Here is a 20,650-nt window from a genome sequence, read left to right as displayed (position 1 = left end):
AGCGCCATGTTCAGTAAAAGTCAATTCAATTGCGTCCAATGGCAGTGGGAACGCGATGTTCATCAGCCGCTCCGTCTCCGCGGACTCCTCCTCCTGGTTGCCGACTCCACAATATGGTGTCCTCCTTCTCACGCTCACTGTCTGGCCTCAGGTCTCCATGATAGCGAGACCTTACTTAGTGATGCACTCAAGTCTGCACCCCATGAACTTGTGGGAGCCAAGATAGGGGCCATATCAGGGGGGAACGACTAGGATGGGAGACAGTGAAGGTTTTTCTAAGGACAAGAGCATCAACAAGCTAGGTGTGAGGGAGTGCTTGAGCAGATAGACAGTTGTAAATGGAAGGCCAAAGGCTAGGCAGTTGGAAGGGACTTGGAGGTGGCCCACAGCTGCAGCACATAAGGAATTGGTCGGAGGTGGCCACACCTGTGATCAAGACCATGGGATCAAGAGGAGACAGGACATGGATCAAGGGAGCGGCCACAAGATGGGTTGGAGGGTTTATATGGAGGGAGAGGTTTACGAAGGACAGTTGGGTGCTGAATTCTAAGGAGAGCAGAGAAGGAGATTTGAAATCACCATGGAAATGTCACTGCTGAGTTCAGAGGTGGAGAGAGGATCTCAAACTCAGGGTGGGGGCAGTAAACAAAGAGGATTGTAAATGCAGAGCAGAGACAGGCAGAACAAGGCGAGATGTTTGAAGGAGAAGGCACCACAGGAGTATTGGGGGGTGGGGGGGGGGGGGGATGCAGTGAAAGAGACCAAGGTGTGATTTGATGGCAGGATACACACCACCACTGCAGTGGTTCAGGGAGGGTAGGTGATGGAATATCGAGCCAGGCAGGGAGGCTTCAGTCACCACCCATGAGCTAAAGTTCAGTCAGTCAAAGCCATGATGTCAATGCAATCATTCGCAATAAAGGTTGTGGATGGCAAGGGTCTCGTTTGAGAGTTAATGGTCATTCTGGAGGAAAATGCATTGAGGGGCAGTGAATGTTGACCCAAGCAGACATTGGTGGGTGGGGCGAGTGGGACGGGAAGGAGGATGCAAAGTTGCCAACAGACCATTTCAGGTTCTAAAATCAGTGTGTGAAGTGCTTCTGCCAGTTTGTCCCCGTGTTCCTCGAAACTGTGCTCAGGATTAACCTTTTCCACTTCACTCAAGTCTCTTGTATACCTCAGGAGGTCTCCTTCACACCTCGTTTCAAGTCTGAAGATAGTTGTTCCTCAGCATTCGCTGCCCCTCTCTGCACTCCTCCAGGGTTGGGAGGTTTCTCTTGGTCACCAGAACCAAATGCAGTAGTCAAGGTGTGACCGGATCAGAAGCATTGTACAGCTTCAGCAGGAAAGTCTCAGACTTGCACCCTACTGATTTGACATTCCGATTGCTTTATTAATCTGCAATGACTAGACATCATGGTGCAGAGTCCATCACTCCCAGATTCTTCAGCCTCTGCTCAAGCAACACCATTAAGCATGTTCCCTCACATTCTTCTAATGTGCACAATCATGTACTTATCTGTACTGAATTTCAGCCAACGTATTTATGCCCAATTGCAATTTCTGTTCTGCAATTCCTCAGTTGTTCATTAGACTCTTCTGACCTTTAAGTTTAGCGTCACCTGCAACCAACTTACATAAATGACCTAGATTCAGATACTCTGATGTAAATCAGAAACATAGAAGGCCAAACACTAATCCCTGGGGCACTTTGCTCAGTACATTAGCCTGATAGCACTCACCAATTGCCACTTCCTCATCTACCTCCAAGTTTCCCATCTGATTAAATTAGCTACTGGCAGCCAGGTTGACCATACAGGTGCTACAATTGGTCTCAGCACCCCCCCTGATCATTGCCCAGCCTCCCTTCCTAATCCCCAGCCAGAATACATGGGCGTTAGGTGCGGCACCACTCTTTGGGAAGGATGTTAAGGCCTTTGAGGGGGTGCAGAGGAGATTTACTAGAATGGTACCTGGGATGAGGGACTTCAGTTATTTGGAGAGACTGGAGGAGCTGGGATTGTTTTCCTTAGAGCAGAGAAGGTTAAGAGGAGATTTCAGAAGAGATGTTCAAAATCATGAAGGGTTTTGATACAGTAAATAGGGAGAAACCGTTTCTGGTGGCAGAAGGGTCAGTAACCAGAGGCGAGAAGAAACTTTAATAAAAAATAAACACAGCAAGTTATGATCTGAAATGCACTGCCTGAAAGGGTGGTGGAAGCAGATTCAATAGTAACTTTCAAAAAAGAGAGAATTGGATAAATACTTGAAGGGAAAAAGTTTGCAGGGCTATGGGAAAAGGGCAGGGGAGAGAGTCTAATTGGATCGCTCTGCCAAAGAGCTGGCACAGGCACGATTGGCCAAATGGCGTCCTTCTGTGCTTTAGCATTCTATGACAGGATCGGGTTCGGCCGTTATCATTGCAGTCAAAATCGGTGGCCGACACTCACTTTCTAGGCTCACAGATAAGAATTGGCACTTGGGCAATGTACCAGAGACCACACACAAGCAATCTTTCTAATTTAGGGCGACAGCAACATAATTAAACGAGAAGTGGTTACTGCAAATCCACAACTCATTTTCCTGTATTCAAGACTTCCTGCCTAGCCCTTCAGATTGGAAAGTAACTAGAAGTGTGTGTGCGAAGGTTCAGGGCAGTCAGGATACATTACAACATCATGAATCACCCTGGCAACAGTAAAACAGGGCATGGGTCAACAAACTTATCTGCCCTAACCTTTTGCCAAGTTCTGGTCATTAGAGTAAACCGCATTGCTGATAAGCAAAATGCACCCTTGCACGGATAACAGTAAACCTTATGCTTTCTCAAGATATAGTCACCGTGCTATGCATTTAACACACTGGTACAACCAAACTCAGTTTCATTAAAGCCCGATACATAAGGAGACATTAGGACATGTGACCAAGAGGTAGGTTTTAAAGGATCATCGTAAAGGAGGAAAGAGAGATAGAAGCGCGGAGAGGTTTAGGGAGGGAATTCCAGAGCTTAGGGACTAGGCAGTTGAAGGCACGGCCCCCAATGGTGGAGCGATTAAAAATTGGGGATGCGCAAGAGGCCAGAATTAGAGTAGCGCAGAGGTCTCGGAGGGTTGTAGGGCTGGAGGAGATTAGAGATAGGGAGGGGCGAGGCCATGGAAGGATTTGAAAACAACATCATCCCAAACTGCCCATCAGAGACAGAATGCAGCCATCAGTTTTGTGCAGCTCGTTCTCTCCATAGAAAACTGAAGTTTGGAAAAGGACAGAATCTAGAATTGTATTGCTGTGTGCTTCATGATACCACAAGCTTTATAAACCCATTATTACATGAAATAGGGTGAGCGAGAGGACGAGTGCACTAGAGAATGTCTGGGTTCTCACCTGCTCTGTGCAGAGTTCGTGGACCTCAGCCAGTGTAGCTACAATTAGATTCAGCGTCCCTGAAAGCGAGGAGAGGATAAATAAAGCCAGTGATCCTGCTCCAGATTGCCATCCAGTGCTGAAAAATGGTACATCGGGCAATTACAGGATCAGACACATCTATCTAGGCTCACACTCAGAATTACCACTCCTGTGAGACACGAGGAAGCTACCAACACCCAGGAATTATACACCAGGATGAATCAGTGACTTAGGAATGGGGAAAGACAAAGAGGGCAAAGCAAAAAAAAGGGTGGAATTTGTAAAAATAAAATTTCAAAACAAAGACAATTTCACATAGCCCAGAAGAAAACCTACTCCAGTAAATCTAGGAAGAATTAAGACATGAAGTGGTTTGTCACTTTTTAAATCTGGTTTTTCCCTCTACACTGCACATCAGTCCCTGACCACGGGGCAGTTACAGGACTGTTCCCATTCCCAAGTTGTGACAGTGAACCTGGAATGGGTAGCTAGCAGCTTAAAAGAGTGGGGTGGGGGTGACTGGGCTTTCCCATTTCTCATGCAGACGTGGAGTTTCCCCCGAAAGTATGACAGATCTGCAAATCGCTTTTATGTTGAGTTTAGTGAGGAGTTCATTGTCTTCAGGCTCCCAACACACACGTCATACGCAGCTGGCAGAAACCAAGAGTAAACTTGCCAGATTCACCAAAGCCAACTACTGGGAACTGGGAAGATTTGGTTAAAAATAGCAGCACCGCCCCACTAAAACAGCTTTAGCCACTGATCATAATCAGATCAGACTGCAACACCTTAACTGCAATTATATACTGTGTAGAGTTTTGGTCTCCTTACCCAAGGAAGGATATACTTGCCTTAGGAGAGAGAGAGAGAGAGAGTGCAACAAAGGGTCACCAGACTGATTCCTGGGATGGGGGGGGGGGATTGTCCTATGAGGAGAGATGGAGAAGACTAGACCTATATTCCTTAGAGTTTAGAAGAATGAGAGGCGATCTCATTGAAAGGTATAAAATTCTTAAAAGGGTAGATGCAGGGAGGATGTTTCCCGTGGCTGGGGAGTCAAGAACCAGGGGTCACAGTCTCAGAATAAGGGGTCGGCCATTTTAGGACTGAGATGAGGAGAAATTTCTTCACTCAAGAGGGTGGTGAATCTTTGGAATTCTCTACCCCAGAGGGCTGTGGAGGCTCAGTCATTGAGTATGTTCAAGGCCGAGATCGATAGATTTTTGGATACAATGGAAATCGAGGGATATGGGGATAGTGCGGGAAGGTGGAGTTGAGGTGGAAGATCAGCTATGATCTTATTGAATGGCGGAGCAGGCTCGAGGGGCCGAATGGCCTACTCCTAATTCTTATTCCTCTGATAATTAGCACCCAAACATGCAATGATGGTGCTTTTATATTAGAGGAAGTAGACAGCAGATGCACAATTCTTCCCTGTTGGCTGCACTCGTAGATTATAAACAACCGAACCAGGAGAAAACCAGCAGCATCATACACCCAGGAAAAGGAGAATCTAGGACGGTATCTCTGCTGCAGCAACATGAATGCGCAAAGCCAAATCTGTCACACCTGAGTGTGTACAATGAAAACCCACCAGGCTTATTGGCACATGATGCAAGTGGGCAATGACCAGAGCCAAGAAGTAGCAAAGCAACGGCTCCCCGCCCAGCCAATGCTACAGAACGGCATTTCAGCTGCTCGTGCTGCGTTTTACACTAGCTGTAGCACAAGTACCAATTTCAGTAGCAGCACTGGGTGCGTAAATCAGTCAGTTCGGCTGTTGTTGCACAGACACAAGAGGGGTTTATCACCCAATTTCCCCATTAGCAGCTGTGCAGTGAGCACAGTCCACGTGTACATCTTCAGAAAAGGTGACAGTGCAAGGAGACGAGGCCAAAAAAATGGCAAATGGGATCCTGGGCTATATGTTATAGGGGAATGGAATATAAATGGCAAGTTAGGTCATGTTCCCCATAATTTAGCTTGGCACCGCACACCCCTTTAAAAGGGAGCCATTCAAAATACCGCACATACATGGCTTTTGCATTGAAAAGCCAGCCAGCCACACGGGTTCTCTGGAGCACGGCACAGCCGGAACATCGGTCAAGTTGAATTTGTACAGCAACAGCTTGCATGTATATAGTGCCTTAAATGTTGTAAAACGTCCAGAGACATTGGTTAGGCCACAGTGGTGTGCAGTGATGAGCACCCCATTAGTGCCATGGAAAGGGAACAGTGATGGGTCACTAAATGGATACCAAGAGAGAGAGGCTATAGTTAAAAAGGTCAAAAAAAGTTGCCTTTTCACCTGCACAGAAGTAGTTGAGGAAGTAAACAAGAGACCCTAGGAGGTTTTCAAAATTAGGAACAAGGGTAGGCCATTCAGCCCCTCGAGCCTGCTCCACCATTCAATCCAATCATGGCTGATCTGTATCTCAACTCCATTTACCCATACAGACTTGAGGGGTTGAATGGCCTATGCAAGAGGACATAGACCGAGGATCACCACAAAGAGAATGAAGGTGAAAGTTAGAAGACATTTTTCCGCATATGAAGTTTATTAAAACATGGAGTGCTCGAACACAAGTAGCGGTTAAGTGTTTGAAAAATGAATCTAAAAAGGATACAAGGGCAGTGGAATAGGATTGGAATAGACAGCTGCATTTGAAGAGTTAGCACAGGCATGAGGAGCCAAATGGGCCGTACAGTTACCTGCACAAACCTTTCCCAGCTGTCGGGGAATGTTTGCGATCATCAAATTAAAGTCACAGCTGCAACTTTTAATTTAGCTGCAAGTGCAGTTTAGCCATTGCCACTGGTGTGCTGAAGTCTGCATGCCAAAGCATCAGCAGCCAAGACAAACAAACAGAACGGCTTCAATTTCAAATGGTTTTGTATGGTTAAGGATCAAGTCCATGACCCCAACCTAAAAACGAAATCCTGGTCAGATACATCACTTTCCCATCTTACACACACACACACACGTCAATGAAGTGCTTTTGAAGTGTAGTCACTTATAATGTAGGAAACGTGGCAGCCAATTTGCACACAGCAAGCTCCCACAAAACACCAATGAGATAATGACCTGATAATCTGTTTTAGTGATGCTGGTTGAGGGATAAATATTAGCCATGTCTGCCTCAAAATAGTGCCATGGGATCTTTTATGTCCACCCGAGAGCGCAGATGGGGGTCTCCTCTGAAAGACGGCACCTCAGACAGTGCGGCGCTCCCTCAGTACTGCCCCTCCGACTGCGGCGCTCCCCCAGTACCGCCCCTCCGTCAGTGCGGCGCTCCCCCAGTACCGCCCCTCCGACAGTGCGGCGCTCCCTCAGTACCGCCCCTCCGACAGTGCGGCGCTCCCTCAGTACCGCCCCTCCGACAGTGCGGCGCTCCCTCAGTACCGCCCCTCCGACAGTGCGGCGCTCCCTCAGTACTGCCCCTCCGACAGTGCGGTGCTCCCTCAGTACCGCCCCTCCGACAGTGCGGCGCTCCCTCAGTACCGCCCCTCCGGCGCTCCCTCAGTACCGCCCCTCCGGCGCTCCCTCAGTACCGCCCTGGAGTGTCAGCCTGGATTATGTGCTCAGTCCCTGGAGTGGGACTGTGAACCCACAACCTTCTGACTCAGACGAGAGTGCTGCCCACTGAGCCACGGCTGACACTTCCCAACAGCTTCTCCTCTTGGACAGACCCAAATTTTTTCTAATTTGACTCATACAAGGAGTGGGAAAAGGGAGGAGACAAACAATCCAATTCAGAGTGACTGTCTGCAATAAAGCAGGCAAGAGTTCATTCAGTATAATTTCTAGTTAACAAAAACTGAAAAATACAATGGCAGGAAGAGCAAAGGAAATTAAATCCAAAGTTCCACTAATACCAAAATTTGCAACAACTTTTGATTCAAACAGTATCCATTTGTGACTGGTTTTGTAAAAGTAAAAAAAAAAGCGTTAAAAATGGAATGCTGCACATTTGAAGGGTGATCTGAAGCCTACAGCGTTTGAACGACAGAGAAAGCCTGTCCGACACAGTGCTACTGCCACCTTGTGGAACACCATCACCCAGTTCAGTCTAGAGTCGATGAAAAGGGATCGCACAAGGATATAGTTTCACTGCTCACACCTACTGCATTATTTATTGGTAACAGCCCCATGGTACAGCAGTCTCTCCCTCCCTCCCTCCAAGGAGTGCTAAACAAGAGTCTGCCTGTTTAGTAGCAATTTAGAGGGTATGTAATCGATTCAATGTCCAAGAAAGAAAAAAACGACACAAACTGGCAGTTTAAATCTGGTCTCAAATAACCGCATAAAGGACTCCAGCTTCGAGACAATAACATCTACTCCCGTCGCTGCTTTCTTGGTCAAGTCTCCTATTCACTGCTAAACTATCCACGTTCTGTGAATAACAAGTGAACTTTCAATCAACACAAATGAATTTGAACACAACTTCAGGTTTCAAATAGTTGAAACCTGGATGTCCTTGTTTGGGTAGCTGGTCCATTGATATATTCACCTGCAACGTAGGTAGCAAGCGTCATTCCGTCAGCTTGCTCAATACATTGAGGATTAGTTATAGGCAGGTCTCCTCGTCATTCAGCAAGTAGAGATAAAGTACCTTTGTTTGAAATTACAGAATTTACAGCACAGAGGGGAAACTGGAACATACAGACAGAAACCTTGTACAATTCAAGCAATATTCAATACAATTCAAATGTTTAAACTGGCAAGATAATTTAAACCCCCTGGACCATCACAAGTCTTAACATCCCTACCCAAAGTGTTTTAACCCCAAATCACCCAGGAGGATTATGCAGAGAAAAAAAACTTACATTTTGAAATCACTTTTTAAAGTACAGTACAGATACAAAATTACACATGGAAAATACTTTCAACACATTGGAAAAGGTGCCTCAGATTGGTCAAGGAGCTCCCGACCAGTATAGAACAAACCCTGCTCAGTTACAATTGCAGCGACTAAGATAGTATTAGAAATTTCTCACTTTAAAAACACACAAAGCACATTTGTCTGCCATTAACTGATTACCTGAACAAAAGCTTATTTTCTCCAAAACTGCAACGTCAGTGGTAGCACTTGTTCTGAAGGCACCTGCAGAAATAGACCAGAGTTCATAAGAGCAGCGCCCAAGACAGAAAAAAAAAATGCATTGAAATTGGTCACTTCTCTGGTAATTGGTAACACATCACTTTCCCCAATCGCATTGCAAATTCTTGGACTACTTCCAAAATCAGATGGATGCCCCACCCACGAGTTAATTTCATTCAGTTGCAGTATAACAAACAGACAGGCATGTGCAGCGTTTTCTTGCCCAATACCCAAAATACCTGTTGGTCAACACCTATCTTCCTTCTGGATCAGCTTAGTGCTAAATATTACACAATAAATTTCCCAGGCCTGTTGCAGATCATATCAACCACCCACCCTTACTTGCATTTATATAGCGCCTTTAAATGTAGTAAAACAGAAGCGTTAACAAAATTTGACACCGAGCCACATAAGGAGATATTAGGACAGGTGACCAAAAGCTTGGTCAAAGAGATAGGTTTTAAGGAGCATCTTAAAAGGAGGAGAGAGTGTTTTAGCGAGGTGGAGATTTAGAAGTAATTCTAGAGCTTAGGGCCCAGGCAGCTGAAGGCATGGCCGCCAATGGTGGAGCGATTATAATCAAGGATGCTCAAGAGGCCAGAATTGGAGGAGCGCAGAGATCCGAGGGTTGTAGGGCTGGAGGAGGTTTGAGATAGGGATGGGGTGGGGGGGGGGGGGGGGATGCGCATGCACGCGCAAGGCCAGGGAGGGATTTGCAAACAAGAATGGGAATTTTTTTTTTTTTTTTTTTTTTTTTTTTTTTTAAAAAGCGAGGCGTTGCTTAACCGGGAGCCAACGTAGGTCAGCGAGCACAGGGGTGATGGGTGAACGGGGCTGGATTGAACGGATGGATTCTACCTCCTCCCAAAGACAAAACAGGGCTGCCCCAGTGGACAAAATGTTTCAGCCTGCTCCTGTCCCACTAAACGAAATTTCCTTACCTTGCCTACACTCATCGCCTCCTCCTCCTCACCCCCACACTTCTTCCTTGAACAGCAGCCCAACCAGTCTGATTCAGCTCCAATCACCTCTGACTGACTGTTCTTACCTTCAAGAATTTCGCAATTCACTTCCTCCAGATAAAAGGGTGTTGCTATGGGAACCCATATGGGTTCCTTCTATTCCTCTCTTATTGTAGGACGTGAAACACACTGTTCCAATCCTAGTCAGACCTCCTCCCCTGACATCTTCCTGTGTTATACTGACAACTGTCACTGCGGCTTCCTGCTCTCATTCCAAATCTTTAGAATCATCAACCATGCTTCCAGTTTCCACCCATCCCTCATTTCATGTGATCCACCTCTGACTCACCCTTCCACTCATCCCCCAGTTGCTCCACTTCCAGCTCGACAGCTTCTGAAATACTCTCTTAAGCTGAAGATTCTCCCCCCCCCCCCCAAACCACTCAATGGGGGGGGGGGGGGGTCAACAGAGCCCTTGGCTTGACCCTCACCATTTCCTCCAACTCTGCTCTCAACCTCCCCTCAATCCTCATCTTCCACTCTTCTTGCCTCGGACAGATCATCTTTCCAACATGGTCCAACTACCAAGCAACTCGGCCTCTTCCCTCCTTCGAGTAGGACAGATTCCTCCAGATGCCCTTGTTCGCCCTTCCATAGCTCCAACTTCCAGCTGCCCGTCCTTGGCACATCAAACACTTGTTCAGTCACCTCCTGCCGCACCACATCCCAAGGCACCTTCTGTGCAAGGCAATTTACATGTCGTTTTTTAAAAAATACATTGGATTTGCTGCTCAAAGTGCTGCCTCTTCTACACTGAAGAGGCCAAAGGGATTTCGGCGACCACTTGGCCGAATGCCCCCCGTCCGTTAGTGTGATCTTGACATTCCTGTGGCACGCCACTTGCCACGTTGACCTCTTGGCCTGTTCCATTGTTATGAACAGCAAATCATCTTTCGCCTGGACACTCATTGGCTGTCAAGCGCTTTGGGACATCCAGAGATTGTGAAAGGCACGATAAAAGAAAAAAAAAGACAGGCTTGCATTTATATAGCACCTTTCACTACTTTAGGATGTCCTAAATTGCTTTAGAAGTTGTAATGTAAAGTCTTCCTTTTACACCCTCTGGTCTGAACACTGACTTGAGTAACTTCAGGCCCAAGCTAGATCCCCCATTTTTCTTTACAACAGAGGGTGATGTGGGGTGGAACTGCCTAAAGTGTCTGGAGGGTGCGGCCAGAGGGGTAGCCGGTTGACATTTCAGTGTGTGTGTACACTATTCGTCAGATCACAGTTGCAGCCTGCTGGTGGGGAAAGGGCTTCACCGAGGGTATGGTTCTGTTTTTTCCCCCCTCCTCTTTGTGGGACGAACAGACCGAGTGTACATTTCATTCCAGACCCCGGCAACTGTGAGTTTATTATCCTTCTCCAATTTCCCCCCTTTGCTCATCTTGATGCCTGTGCCTCTTGCATGTCTTTTCACGGTCTTTTGTTCATTTAATGCTTGTACCCTGCCTCTGACTTTTTTTCGTTTTGTATTCAGCAATTAGGTCATTCAATCCATTAACTTCCTCTTTATGATTTGAGTATCTGTTTCTCCTGTGTGTGCACTCTCTCCAAACACCGCAGCCCCGCCCCCTCTGTCCTACTAAAATGCTTATCTTCTAGTTCTCAGTTCTGGGAAAGGGTTACACCCAAAACCGGTCTTGTCTGGTTCCAGGTGTTGACTCATCTGTGTATGTCCAACATTTTCAGTTTCAAAATCAATAGCATTTGCTGGTTGTTTTTTGTTAATATTACCAGTCTGCTCCACTACCTGCTGACCAATGGGGAATTTCCAGGCCATTGCTCAAAGACAGCATCGGACTCATTAGTAATCTGCTGTTCACGTCAAGCCTGAAGCAGGAAAAGTGACCAGTTTGCCAATAGGAAGCACTGGGTTACTTTAGAGCTAGGATCTTCCTCGATGTCGGAGAGAAAAGTCACATACCATCCCCACTCTCACTGACCTTGCTTATCCCGAACAGCCGCCTATTATTGGGCAAATGGCACAGACTGCAAGCGGTGGAACATAGAACAAGGAAGAGGCCATTTCAGGTGCTCAAGCCTGTTCCGCCATTCAATTATTTCCAGGCTAATCTTTACCTTAACTTCATTTACCCACCCTGGTTCCATATCCTTACTTAACTAGCTATTTCAGTTTTGAAATAGAGACAGACAGAGACAGAGAGAGAGACACAGAGACAGAGAGAGAGACAGAGAGAGAGAGAGAGAGACAGAGACAGAGTATTCAACAAGCTAAGCCAAACAACCCCAGATTTCAAGGAATTGGATGACCTGTCAAAATTGAGATTAGTCCTGGGAGAAGGAGACAGACCATACCTTGGGGCCAAATATGTAACAACATGTCACAACCTGAGGACTGTTTAAAATTAAGACTGTTTAAAATTAATATTGAACGTACCAAATGAAGTACAAAGACTGTTTAAAATTAATATTGAACGTACCAAATGAAGTACAAAGACTGTTTAAAATTAATATTGTTTAAAAGTAATATTGTATGTACCCAACAAATGTCAAATCGATTGACACCTACAGAATGTTTGAAAATGTACCTTTTTGCTATGTAAGCTTTGGCAATATGGTTCTCTGTAAACTTTCATGCCAATAAAGCATTGAAATTGAATGAGAGACAGAGAGACAGACAGAGAGGAGAGAGACAGAGAGGAGAGAGGGGATTTTGTGCTACACTTATATTGCAGAAGCAGTTCTAGACCCCAAGACCCATTCCCACAACAGTGACTACACATCAAAAGTACTTGATTGGCTGCAAAGCACTTTGGGACGTCCAGAGGTCATGAACGGCGCTATAGAAATGCAATTCAGTATTTCTTTCTACGTGGTTCAAATTCACAAATAGGAACCATTCTCAAGGGGACCCAAAGACTGGGGAAGGATCAGGTTCACGGTCCAGCAAGAAAGCAAGCCCACTTTGCCGACTTGTCGGGCAAGGCATGCACACGTCAGCTGCCTGGCACACCAGTGGCCAAAGAGACACGAGCACCCCAGACTGCAAGCGGCATCACATTCAAAGGTTCAAATTGCCAGCTACAGGTAGATCAGGAATAAACAACTTCATGTCATTTTGAGCAGGTTTGCAAACAGAACAGTGCCATTAAATAAAAACTCTTTTGCAACAAATCTGCAAGGAACGTTAACCCAGAATCTCGCGCCCCCCACCCCCCCCCAATTTTTTTTAAAATTCATTGATGGGATGTGGGCGTTGCTGGCTAGGCCTGCATTTAGTGCCCATCCCTAATTGCCCTTGAGAAGATGGTGGTGAGCCGCCTTCTTGAACCGCTGCAGTCCATAGGGTGTAGGTACACCCACAATGCTGTTAGGAAGGGAGTTCCAGGATTTTGGCCCAGCGACAGTGAAGGAACGGCGATACAGGTCCAAGTCAGGATGGTGTGTGGCTTGGAGGGGAACATGTAGGTGGTGATGTTCCCGTGCGTCTGCTGCCCTTGTCCTTCTAAGTGGTAGAGGTCGCGGGTTTGGAAGGTGCTGTTGAAGGAGCTTTGGCGAGTTGCTGCAGTGCATCTTGTAGATGGTACACACTGCAGCCACAGTGCGCCGGTGGTGGAAGGAGTGAATGTTGAAGGTGGTGGATGGAGTGCCAATCAAGCGGGCTGCTTTATCCTGAATGGTGTTGAGCTTCTTGAGCGTTGTTGGAGCTGCACTCATCCAGGCAAGTGGAGAGTATTCCATCACATTCCGACTTGTGCCTTGTAGATGGTGGAAAGGCTTTGGGGAGTCAGGAGGTGAGACACTTGCCGCAGAATTCCCAGCCTCTGGCCTGCTCTTGTAGCCACAGTATTTATATGGCTGGTCCAGTTCAGTTTCTGATCAATGGTAACCCCCAGTGGGGGATTCAGCGATGGTAATGCCATTGAATGTCAAGGGGAGATGGTTAGAGTCTCGCTTGTTGGAGATGGTCATTGCCTGGCTCTTGTGTGGTGCGAATGTTACTTGCCACTTGTCAGCCCAAGTCTGAATGTTGTCCAGGTCTTGCTGCATATGGACACGGACTGCGTCAGTATCTGACGAGTCTCGAATGGTGCTGAACAGTGTGCAATCATCAGCGAACATCCCCACTTCTGACCTTATGATGGAGGGAAGGTCATTGATGAAACAGCTGAAGATGGTTGGGCCTAGGACACTGCCCTGAGGAACTCCTGCAGTGATGTCATGTGATTGAGATGAATGACCTCCAACAACCACAGCCAACTTCCTTTGTGCTAGGTATGATTCCAACCAATGGAGAGTTTTCCCCTTGATTCCCATTGACTTCAGTTTTGCTTGGGCTCCTTGATGCCACACTCGATCAAATGCTGCCTTGATGTCAATTTAATGCACCACCCGGACAGGAGAAGGTTGCTGCTACAGAATGGCTTCAAGCATCAGTTTAAGTGCTCCCAGGTCAGATACAACACAAGATACAGAATCGAGCATGGCGGCCAGAGGTCGGATCGTGAGCGGGAGAAGCAGGCCACCACACGTGGAGCCGGCAACAGTGAGGAGGAGGCCGCGGTGACGAGGAGGACGGAGCGGCTGAGGGACATCGTGCTCCCACTGCCACTGGAAGCCATTGTATTGACTATCTGAACACGGCGCTGTAAGAATAGCCGACGTGTCCCTACGGGGAGTAAGCATCCCATTGTACTTGTACTGGTTACATATGGCAAATAAAATTGAATTGAATTTAAAAGGTCGGTCTTAGTCCCTGTGCCTACAAGGGAGTGACTGCACTTCCAAAGTAATTAATTGGTAGCTAGGCCCTTTAGGAATTCCTGACAGGACTAGACAGACTAGATGCAGGAAGGATGTTCCCGATGGCAGGGGAGTCCAGAACCAGGACAAATAAAATGAGAGAGAGAGTTAAATGCGTGGCTCAAAGACTGGTGTGGGAGAAATGGGTTTTGCTTCCTGGGACACTGGCACCAGTGCTGGGGCAGGAGGGAGCTGTTCCGTTGGGATGGGCTTCACTTGGCCAGTGCTGGGACTAGAGTCCTGGCAGATCATATAACTAGGGCTGCAGAGAGGGCTTTAAACTAACTAGTAGTTGGGGGGCGGTTCCTAGAGAGCAAATAATAAAAATGACAACAGAGAAGGTCATAGACTTAGGTAGCAGTGGGGAAATTAAAAACCAGAGCGTGTCAGGAAGGGGCAGAAGGTATGGAGTAAAAGGTAAAGTAATAAAAAGGGCAAAAGCAGGAACTAAGTGTCACAAAACATATTTGAAAGTTCTCTATCTGAATGCACGTAGCATTCGTAACAAAATAGACGAGTTAATGGCACAAATAACTACATATGGGTATGATCTTGTGGCCATTACAGAAACATGGCTGCAGGGTGACAATGCCTGGGAATTAAACATACCAGGTTATTTAACGATCAGGAAGGACAGGCAGGAAGGAAGGGGAGGTGGGGTGGCTAGGTTAATAAAGGAAGGAATCACTGTAATACAGAGAAATGATATTGGGTCAAAAGATCAGGATAATGAAACAGTTTGGGTGGAGGTAAGGAATAATAAGGGGGAAAAAAACACTAGTGGGCGTAGTCTATAGGCCTCCGAACTGTGGCAACTCTGTTGGACGGAGTATCAATCAGGAAATAGTTGAGGCTTGTAATAAGGGAACATCTATAATTATGGGGGATTTTAACTATCATATTAATTGGACAAATCAAATTGGGCAGGGCTGCCTTGAGGATGAGTTCATTGAGTGTATTAGGGATGGGTTTCTTGAGCAGTATGTAACTGAACCGACCAGGGGGCAAGCAACCTTAGATCTGGTCCTGTGTAACGAGACAGGATTAATTAAAAATGTCCTAGTAAAGGATCCCCTTGGAATGAGTGACCATAACATGGTTGAATTCCATATTCAATTAGAGGGTGAGAAGGTTGGATCTCAAACAAGCGTGCTAAGCTTGAATAAAGGAGACTATGAAGGTATGAGAGCGGAATTGAGTAGAGTGGATTGGGAAAATAGATTCACAGAAACCCCACAGTGCAGATAGAGGCCATTTCGGATTAAAGGGTAAGACGATACATGATCAGTGGTGTACATTTAAGGAGTTATTTTACAACTTCCAAAAAAAATATATTCCACTGAGAAGAAAAGGGTGTAAAGAAAAGACAGCCATCCGTGGCGAAGTAAAGAAATTAAGAATAGTATTCGACTAAAAACAAGGGCATATAAGGTAGCCAAATCTAGTGGGAGGATAGAGGATTGGGAAAACTTTAAAAGACAGCAAAAATTAACAAAGATTGATTAAGAAAGGGAAGATAGATTATGAAAGTAAATTAGCAAAAAATATAAAAACAGATAGTAAGAGTTTTTATAGTTATATAAGAAAAAAAAAGGGTGGCTAAAGTAAATGTTGGTCCCTTAGAGGATGAGACCGGGAAATTAAGGGTGGGAAATATGGAGATGGCAAAAACACTGAATGAATATTTTATATCAGTCTTTACAGTAGAAGACACTAAGAATATCCCAACACTGGACAAACAGGGGGCTGGGGGGGCGGAAAGAGGGAGGAGCTAAACACGATCAAAAATCACTAAGGAAGTGGTACTCGGTAAAATAAATGGGACTCAAGGCGGATAAATCACCTGGACCCGACGGCTTACATCCTAGGGTCTTGAGGGAAGTGGCGGTAGGGACTGTGGATGCATTGGTAATAATTTTCCAAAACTCCCTGGACTTGGCAAAGGTCCCGGCAGACTGGAAAACTGCTAATGTTACACCCTTATTTAAAAAAGGGCAGTAGACACAAGGCTGGAAACTATAGACCGGTTAGCCTAACATCTGTGGTAGGTAAAATTTTGGAGTCCATTATTAAGGAGACAGTAACGGGACATTTGGATAATCATAATTTAATAGGACAAAGTCAGCATGGTTTTATGAAGGGGAAATCATGTTTGACAAATTTGCTGGAGTTCTTTGAGGAAGTAACGTATAGGGTGGATAAAGGGGAACCAGTGGACGTAGTGTATTTAGACTTCCAAAAGGCATTTGACAAGGTGCCACACAAAAGATTATTGCTTAAGATAAAAAATCACAGGATTGGGGGTAATATTCTGGCATGGATAGAGGATTGGCTATCTAACAGAAGGCAGAGAGTTGGGATAAATGGTTCATTCTCAGACTGGCAATCAGTAACTAGTGGTGTTCCGCAGGGGTCAGTGCTGGGTCCCCAACTCTTTACAATCTATATTAACGATTTGGAGGAGGGGACCGAGTGTAACATATCAAAGTTTGCAGATGATACTAAGATGGGAGGGAAAGTAGTGAGTGAGGAGGACATAAAAAACCTGCAAGGGGACATCAACAGGCTAAGTAAGTGGGCAGAGATTTGGCAGATGGAATACAATACTGGAAAGTGTGAGGTTGTGCATTTTGGCAGGAAAAATCGTAGAGCAAGTTATTATCTTAATGGCAAGAAACTGGAAAGTACTGAAGTACAAAGGGATCTGGGGGTCCTGGTGCACGAAACTCAAAAGCTTAGTATGCAGGTGCAGCAAGTGATTAAGAAGGCCAATGGAATGTTGGCTTTCATTGTGAGGGGGATAGAATATAAAAATAGGGAGGTATTGCTTCAGTTGTACAAGGTATTGGTGAGACCGCACCTGGAATACTGCGTACAGTTTTGGTGTCCATACTTAAGAAAGGACATACTTGCTCTCGAGTCAGTACAAAGAAGGTTCACTCGGTTAATCCTGGGGATGAGGGGATGGACATATGAGGAGAGGTTGAGTAGATTGGGACTCTACTCATTGGAGTTCAGAAGAATGAGAGGCGATCTTATTGAAACATATAAGATTGTGAAGGGGTTGGATCGGGTGGATGCGGGGAAGGTGTTCCCGATGATGGGTGAAACTAGAACTAGGGGGCATAGTCTTAGAATAAGGGGCTGCTCTTTCAAAACTGAGATGAGGAGGAACTACTTCACTCAGAGGGTGGTAGGTCCATGGAATATGCTGCCCCAAGAAGCTGTAGAAGCTACATCATTACATAGATTTAAAACAGAAATAGAGACAGTTTCCTAGAAGGAAAGGGAATTAAGGGTTACGGGGAGCGGGCAGGAATTTGGACATGAGTCTAGGTTCGGATCGGTCATGGCCCTGTGGGTAGCGGAGCGGGCCCAGGGGCCGTGTAGCCTGATCCTGCTCCTATTTCGTGTGTCTAATTCTGTTAGATTCAGGAGATGGTTCTGTGATAGTGGATTGGCGGTTAGGATCAGATCAGCCATGATCTTATGGAATGGCGGAGCAGGCTCGAGGGACCGATTGGCCTACTCCTGCTCCTATTTCTTATGTTCTTATGTTCACAGTCTAAGGATAAGGGGTAAGCCATTTAGGACTGAGATGAGGAGGAATTTCTTCACCCAGAGAGTGGTGAACCTGTGGAATTCTCTACCACAGAAGGCAGTGGAGGCCAATTCATTAAATATATTCAAGAAGGAGATATATTTCTTAAGGCTAAAGGGATCAGGGGAGAAGGCAGGGACAGGGTACTGAGTTTGGATGATCAGCCATGATCGCATTGAATGGCAGAGCAGGCTCGAGGGGCCGAATGGCCTACTCCTGCTCCTATCTTCTATGTTTCTATGTTTCTGACAGGACAACAAACTTGGTCACTTGCTGCCTGAACAATGCCCCCAATACCAGCCAGGGGAACATTCCCTATTGCTACACCAGTGCCAAAATTTCCTCTCAAAGGCACCAACTCCTACGGGGATACAGTTGCATGGGCACTAACAGGCCAACGATATTTTGCCCAAGTAACCTTATTAAAAGACGGTCCATATAGTCAGTTGGGATCGGTGTTTTTAATCCAAACATGCACTGCAGACTTGAATTTATTTCATAAACAAATATAATTGGGGTTGCCAGTTTAAAAGGCTGTATACTAGACTGCTGATTCTGTCAATCATTAGCCCTTCAGTGGGGACATTCTTGTACTTCTGTGTTGCCAATGAGGTCTTGCCATGACCTTTGCAAACAAAAAGCATAAGTGGAATAAAACTGCAGTTACGCCACAGAATTCATACTGTGGAGCTGCCATTGTAAATGGTTGCCTCTCCAGGTACGGTCACCTTCCCTTTCACATCTGCAGTCATCACCCCACTCAAAAAAAAAAAAAAAAAAAACCAAACACGTTTGACCCCTCTGTCCTTGCAAACGACCACCCCATCTCCCATCCTCTCCAAAGCCCTTGAACGTGTTGTCACCTCCCTTAGATGCACATTTTTGTTGTGGAAAGTAAACGCGGCATCGAACATTTGCATCAAGGTTATTTTTGGGTGTTGTAGTCTACTAAGACGAAGGGTAGGAGCTTATAATAAGCACAGATAGACTGTGGTAGATGTTGGAAGATTGTGGGGTTGGGTAGGAAGAGATTTAACTTTGTTTTGAGTTGCAAGGTACTTCGAAAAAGGCAGCGAGTATACTCTGGGAGTACATGTTCAAGATTTTTTGGCTGTAGTTGATCTTCGATGACTGCCAAGGAACTTCCCTTGGTTTATTTACAGTAACTGGAGAATTCTGACTTCCCCTTATACAGTCCTTCCATTAACTTTATTGCCACTCATTCTACAAGGTAAGTAGATATACAAATTTTTGGGGTGCGTAAATTGTCCTTTGGGAAAATGCCAGAGATGATTTTGTGGTGGTTGTGTGTGGGTGTATTGTAGGCAGTGGAGCAATTATTTTGGTCAAAAATTTAAAAAAAGGTAGAGAATTTCTCCTGCCCGCAAATGCGAACTGGTTCGGAGGAAACCATTTTCAAACCGGTGTAAATTCAGTTTCATTTATAAAAAAAAGTGATCCAGCAGCTTCTTGGATGGCTCATTTGATACGGTCCTGTGTCCACCGAGAGAACACAGACAGGAAAGCTCTAGGGTTGATCCCTGGTCTGTGCCGGGGTAATCAATCTTGAACAGTTGGCCTCACTGGGAAAGCAAAAAAAAAGCCAGGGTTCCAGCGCAAAACATTAAACGTGTGGATGTCGGATGGAGGGAGGGATCGCTTTGGCAGTAATGGCCAACCACACAAATAACCTGCCAACATTCATGACAGATGGTCAACGTGAAATCACAAATGAGAATTTAGTGATTGATAACAGATTACATATATTCAGGATTTTCCCGACAGGTCCAGATTAGGTGGCAAAAGTCCCTGCTTGATTGAAGTGGGCGGTTTTGTCACCAGGCTTTTTTTTTTATTAAAAAAAGTCTTCAGGCTTTAACCTAAAATTTCCCAGCGGGCTCAGCAGGCCAATTAAGGGCCACCCGGCAACAGGTGACATCACAGATTGATATTTCATCTGTCAAGACCTTTTGACAGATGAAATACCAGCATTTCACAGCTCTTTAAAGCTGTCAAACACTGACAATCTGCACGCCAGGTTAATTCCTTCCTCTCAGGCAGATTTAGAGATCTCTCCAGAACAGAAAGCTGAATGCTGCAATTTTTGACAGCTCGCGGCCATTCTGCTTTCTGTGCCGGTGAGATGAGGGACTCCCGAGACCTGAAGGAAGGAAGGCTGTAAAGGTAAGTAAAATTAACACTTTACACACACCAAACACACTTACCTCTGCACTCATACACCCATCACTCACCTGAACGACAGACATCTGGAACCCTCCAAGCCCTTCAGCCCGCCTCGCTAACTTGGCGTGGTTTGGAGCCATCGGGAATCCCACACTTCAGGAATAAAAGTAGAGATTAGGCTAAAAACTGCCTGTTAACTGGCAGTTAATTGGCACTAATCCCCTTCCCGCCTTGGGGAGGCAGCTCCCAGCACAGGTCGGAGTCCACATCACGGAAGACCTCTCCTGGTCCCTCAATACCTCCTCTCTGGTGAAGGTGGCCCAGCAGCGCCTATATTTCCTAAGGAGGCTGAAGGGATGTAACCGGTCACCCCTGATCCTCTCTAACTTTTACCGCTGCACAATAGAGAGCATCCTGACAACTGTATCACAGTATGGTATGGCAGCTGTAGCTACTATGGCCAGAAAGCCCTGCAGCGGGTAGTCAAAACTGCCCAACGCATTACCGGCACCCGGCTACCGACCACAGTGCACATATACCAGAAACGCTGTTTACGGAGGTCACGGTCCATC

General features: G+C 46.0%; 1 protein-coding gene across 8 annotated transcripts in view; it reads right to left on the bottom strand.

The window, feature by feature from the left end:
* lima1a (LIM domain and actin binding 1a) overlaps positions 1-20,650 on the bottom strand; it is a 124,815-nt gene that overhangs the window by 60,634 nt on the left and 43,531 nt on the right. For 5 of the 8 annotated variants that reach the window (XM_085972888.1, XM_085972887.1, XM_085972891.1 and 2 more), the window contains one exon: positions 8,445-8,507. The exons of 1 other annotated variant lie outside the window; for it this stretch is intronic. The gene's annotated coding sequence lies outside the window, so the exon portion shown is untranslated. Of the gene's footprint in view, positions 1-3,381; positions 3,441-8,444; positions 8,508-20,650 lie in introns of all 8 variants that reach the window. 2 more of the 8 variants (XM_085972894.1, XM_085972893.1) reach the window with 1 other exon arrangement.

Source organism: Somniosus microcephalus, chromosome 33 (genome assembly GCF_052327205.1).
Source record: "Somniosus microcephalus isolate GS21.2 chromosome 33, FLI_Smic_1.0, whole genome shotgun sequence".
In the NCBI taxonomy this organism is placed as follows: Eukaryota; Metazoa; Chordata; class Chondrichthyes; order Squaliformes; family Somniosidae; genus Somniosus; species Somniosus microcephalus.
Note: the sequence above shows the minus strand (reverse complement) of the source record. Positions and strands in the feature narration are given on the sequence as shown.